This window comes from Folsomia candida, unplaced genomic scaffold (genome assembly GCF_002217175.1).
Source record: "Folsomia candida strain VU population unplaced genomic scaffold, ASM221717v1 Fcan01_Sc002, whole genome shotgun sequence".
Taxonomy (NCBI): Eukaryota; Metazoa; Arthropoda; class Collembola; order Entomobryomorpha; family Isotomidae; genus Folsomia; species Folsomia candida.
In genome coordinates this window covers 4356491-4362272 of record NW_019091194.1, presented here as the reverse complement: position 1 = coordinate 4362272, position 5782 = coordinate 4356491, and the positions used below count along the sequence as shown (strand labels likewise).

General features: G+C 37.7%; 1 long non-coding RNA gene across 1 annotated transcript; it reads left to right on the top strand.

Annotated features, from left to right (window-relative positions):
* The first annotated feature begins 2251 nt into the window (after nt 1-2251).
* On the top strand, nt 2252-4345 carry LOC118434481. Its single transcript, XR_004834066.1, has 4 exons — nt 2252-2461; nt 2630-2729; nt 2821-3233; nt 3310-4345. It is a non-coding gene; the product is annotated as an uncharacterized LOC118434481 (long non-coding RNA).
* The last annotated feature ends 1437 nt before the right edge of the window (nt 4346-5782 follow it).

Below are 5782 nucleotides of genomic sequence, written 5' to 3'. Positions count from 1 at the left end.
CGAAATAGTTGAGTGAAAAGTAGAGGAAATTGGCTGAAAAATGTTGCAGGAATTCCTAAAATCAGAAGTATTTTCAATGCGACGAATTTGTCAATTTTAATTACACCGATAAAAGTGTTATCGTTATCGATGGTGATTAAGTGTTACCGATCAACGTCATTATTTTCCTCCTGGTTCTCAGTGTTGCATTAAATTCTCATTCAGATATTGATCCGTAATGTAATGCAACTCGTCCATGTTTTTCTCCGATAAGAAAAGAAATTTCCAGAGCGGAAGTAAACACACCATTAAGAAAATGTATCAAATTTTGTGAGAATGGAGAACGAGATCATCAATCACGAACAGTTTTTCTCACTTGTCTACAATTCCACCATTCTCTTTTCAATTCGTCTCTACAATTCTACAAAAAGAGCAACAATAACAAGAAGGCGAAGGAGAAGAAGGGACTTATGGTATTTTCAACAGAGGGAGAGAGATTCATTCATTCAGGTCAAACCAAACTAAAGGACTTCTACGAACGGAGATATTATTATTCTCATCAGATTCGATACATGATAAGATCATAACAACACTTGTCTATCATTGAGTAATGCTAATGGACGTGATGGAACAAAATATCCGTGTATGAGTGAGACCATTTATGATCGCTTATCGTATAATCAACCTAGTTCTCATATTCTCACAAATCAGATCAAATACGTATTGAATCAGTCGCAACTTCGCACTGGAAGGGTGCAATTTTCAATTTAGTGGATCGGGAACACTGGATATTGAGATAAAACCAAGAAATTTTAACAGATTGCCTGTTAACCCTAGCTGAATTTATAAATTGATATTATTGCTTAAATTGCATGGCAGTAAATTCCTTATGCAATCATTATCGAATTGTCAAAAAATGAACCCCTTTGTTCTAAATATTCCACTTTAAAAATAGTTTTGTAACGTAACATATTGCGTCATACACTCTTCAACCGCCTGCTAAGTGACCAACTTCATATGAGATGACACAACAATGCACTGCCAACAGTGGCAACAGAAAAGTTGTGTAAAATAAAATTGTGAATGATTCTGGCAGCCAAGGGTCTCACCAACAAACAGTTTGTTGCTCTTTTATTATTTGCACTTACACAAGGAAAAAGTTTACTCAACTAAAAGTGCATCTTGCTTTTCAATGATTTTTGTTGAATCGTTCAATATTTTCGGTATTTTGCTTTCACAACACTTTACACCATTATCAAAGATTGGACACGGATAAATCATAAAAGTGCGGATGGCGTATGTATGAACTGTGAGTGGGTGATTCTCTCCTGTAACAAAACCCTCCCATTATTCCATTCTCGTCCTAATCAATTGGTTTTGTATTGCACGAGGAGATATTGCAGCAAGAAGTGCTCAGTTGGGTTCAGAATTTTAAAATTTTACAAAATTTTAGCCACGTTGAGAATCAATCCATCCATTCAGAGGATGATGGTATGGTCTGCGTGAATCTTTGTGTTTCGGGCATTACATTGTCCATTTTACTACATTGTTATCCCACAAGCGGAGGGATTTTCTCTGTGCGTTCTCTTCATTTACTTCATTCTTGTCCTGTATTTCCGGAGCATTGTTGCTTTGTTGGTTAAATGGACTCTTGAAAATATATAGTAGAGAGATGGATAGAAGTTCGTCTCTACATACCTGTACTTTCCTGATGCCCTTGTAATGGTAGAAATGAGACGGGTTTACTTTAGGCTTCATCGTGAACTCGGATAATGGATCGGGGACCTATTATTCTCATAAAATGGAAACTACACGAAAGCCCTTCCTACCTATCACTCCAATTTATGTCATTGCCACTTTCAACTTAGAACGAGCTGCCCCCACCACAATGAGACGAGTTCCACATGCATGATTGACGATTTGGTGGAGGAATAATGTAAGAATGGTGACAAGGATACCTGATATGTCTTGGATGGCCGATATAAATACCAACCTACCTTAGACAACCACCCCCACAACAAAGATTTCATTCTGAAATTTATTTAGAAAATGGTGGTGGTGGTGGTGGCGTGGCTTACAATAAGTTTTGTAGTGAGTAAGCATGACGAATGACGTCCAAAGGTCTGAACCCTTAGTCAATGGGCATATGAATCAGTAGCAGTTTTATATTTCCACCAACACTTCGGTCGACCTTATCACTAATATGCTTAACGCTACACTGTATAACGCATTTGAGTACGGTTTCTAAATATGTATGCGTCTACCTGAAAGTTTACATGTAGTAGGAGTATTATAAATACGAATGCGAGTTAAAATGGTCACTGAGAAGTTATGTTAGCATTTCAGATTTGAGTAAGACGGATGACGGTGAGACCACTGCTTAATTTCACTTCCATCCATACCGCGTCGTCCAGTAAACGAAAACGCATATGTGACACTTACCTTACTTCACCACGGGGCTAAACATACGTTAGTTTTTAAGGTGAGGCATATATAGATCCACGTCTTAAATTTTCTCTGTCTCACCCCATCCATCCCTAAACTTGGAAAAAATTGGATAGATTTCTATACTTTTCCATGCTCAGTATATTATTTTTGTCACTAACTCCCCCAGGTTTCTTGAGTTGGACATTTCTTTGTTCTGTTTCAGGAGGAGAGATCATACCAAAAGAAGAAGGCGAGGAATGGAAAAGTAAAAGAAATGGTTGTCATCGTCATATTGTTGATTGCATTGTGCTCCCCATCATAAGGTAATTTCTACACAGCGGAGTAACCGAGGTGGTGGACTGGACGTGTAATATAATTTACTTTATTTTATATTCTCTTATTCTTATGACGAAGGAAGGAGGAGGAGAGGGTAGAAATCGTGAGACTGGATGACTGCTGCTGGACCAGACCAGCCTGCTTGGCGTCGTGGCTTTTTTCTCTTAGGAAGGTCAACCCTGGAATGTGACCCTTTGTTTAAGAGTCCCATTGTTACGTGGCTATTCATCTCTCTGTATCTTGTGTGTCGTCTCATAAATGTCTTCTCCTGTCTTGTCTTCCCTTCACAGGGTTGATTATTAACAGGGACTTAAAGGAAGCCGATCCTCTCCTGCCTGCAGTTTGGTTAGGGCTTAAATCCAGCGTAATGGATGTGCTTGGAATTAAAATGGCTGCTTAAATGTGGATAGTGAAACATTCTTGTCTTGTGTTTTTCTAAATACTTCATATCCGCAGAGGATAGATTGTATCGGTGTGCTTACATGTGGTTGGTAAGTATTTACCAGCTAATCCGTGGTATCATCATCGGCTCCTTAATATTCTGTCGCATCATTACGTACGTAATAGGAGATGTCTTATCCATCCACCGAGAAGCTGGCAGACTGCGTGGAACCAAGACACGCTAAAAGGACTCGATTACATACAGAATGGTCAAGTACAGAGAGAGACACGCAGTCTGGTCTTCCAGCCAGTTGGTCATTGTTCATTGCACACGAAGAGAAATGATTGTTGACTTTGTGATGTGTAATTGGAGGTTGATTCCCTCTGTCTTATGTAAATATCAAGGATGTGTACATATGTACAGTGAGTGATAGCAAGTGCAAGTGAGTGATAGCGGCAGACAAAAAATGTGTATTTTATACTGCTCATAAATATGTATGAATGCTGATTAAAACCAATTTTACATTAATTTTGAGTGTCACTTTTCCACGAGCAAAAACCTACTTATTAGACAGTAAAGAATGCAAGAATTTAGCACTTTGGAATTTTTAGGGAAAGCATCCTCATCTATTGTCATCATTTATAAATTGGAATAATGAACAAAGTGGAAAAGTATCCATCCATCGATTGATAATCCAACAACAACGCCACGCCGCATGGTGGTCTCTTTCTCCTCACGTCGGGTCCAAACACTTACGTCCTGGGCAACATCGTGCTTTGCATTATCACATTACATTAAACCACATTAAACCATTATTGGTTTTCATGGCTTGAAAGGTCGTCTCATGTCTGAAGTCATGTAAAGTAATCTTCCTGCTCTTTCGCCTCCTCCTCCTGTCCGTAGACCAGACCAGGAAAGGGTTGAGATGAGATGAGTGGAGTTGAATGATGAGTTTGTAATGTCATGTTTCTTATTGACGGGAAGCATTATCCGGCCCTCCTCGTATTCAAAGGAGAGAGAGCCAGAGACGCTTCAATTTGTGCATGATCTGAATAACCGCTAAGTAATACGCTGGCCGTCATGATAACGTTGATCTGAAGACGGCAAATCGAAACTACACAGTACACACATATTTGTCCTTAGTTGGGCGGGGGCGAAAGTAAAGTGGTCCTCTATAGAAAATAAGTTAGTAATACATACAGTAAATAGCCGATACTAAAATTTGACGAAAGTAAATATGTATCATTTGAAATTTTTATGTAAGAAATTATAAATAATCGATGTTTTTTTACTTGATTTTATTTTATTTATTCACATCAAGCTTGGTTTACAAAAATCTTGTTACACAATTTTTGCACAAATGTTTGTCACATGTGTAAGAATTACAATGTATTTCCATTTTGGCAAATACTTATGTACAGATTTGCAAAAAAGTGTGCCACCAAAAAATAAATAGGTAAGCTTCAACTTATCGCCAACATCTAAAATAAGAAAGCTCTCACTGGCAGAGATTCGAGCACAATGAGCATTATAAATACAAACCGGATAAAGGAAAGAGATGGACAGACGAAGGATTGGATCGGGAAATAGGAAACGTGGCGCATCACATCACATTATTATCCAAGCTTGAAGTTTTTTTATACCTACAACGACGACCACAATGAATATGTAATATGCATATGTTATCATTATGCTCTTCAAAGCAAGTTGATTTATAAAGATGGATCAGATTTTATTTTGAGTTTCTCAAATCCATCAGTATCAAATCAATCCGTCCGTCCGGCCGTCCACCATCGGATCGAATAAAGTATTGAGCAAACATGAGGGATCAACCCGCCAAACAAGTGACTTGAACAGAAAGAAAAAGAAATAAGTTTTTCCACTTCAATTTACAATTGGAATTGACGTGATTGCTTAGGTGGTCTCGAACAGCTTATTTTTATTCTGTCCATAGTCCATCTCCATCCATTATTATGGGCTGTCTTTGTCGAGCCGAGGTTTCAGTCATGCTCCAATTCATTCGATATAATATGCAGATTTCATGCAGCTTTACAGTTTTTTAGGCTCGAATTTTTGACATGTCATTCTTGCGTAGTATGTGTAAATGGAACTAGAAAGTATTTATAACTTGCACAGGTTATAGATAAAAATTTCAAGGAATTTTTCCTAAAAAAATCAGTCTCATATGCAACCGTATAAATGCAACCAGAAATTCTTTATAAATTGAACAGTTTATCGATAAGAATTTCAATGAATTTTTCCTGAAAAAATCAGCAACAGGCAAGTACCATTTTCCTCCCAAATTTCCCTTCAGTTTAAACCGATCCCAGTGTTTCTCCTGTTTTTTGAAAGAAAACTAATTAATTAAATCATTGAAAGGTTTCTTCTCCTGCTTTCTCCTCTCTCTAAGAGAGAAGGGGATCATAAAAGGCAATAAATTTACGTTTTATTCGCATCCTTTCTTTTATGCGGTATTAATACAATCCTGGCTCGTGCAGCTACAATTTCTTAAAGAAACCCAAATCCAATAATTTATTCGTGCCTGATTCAATAAAATTTCAAAAGGGGTGGTAAAGCCGTAATAACTCTGAGCCAAACGATTCACCAATTTGGATTGAATGAATTAAGAAACAATTTTAACCGGGGAGGAAAATCGGT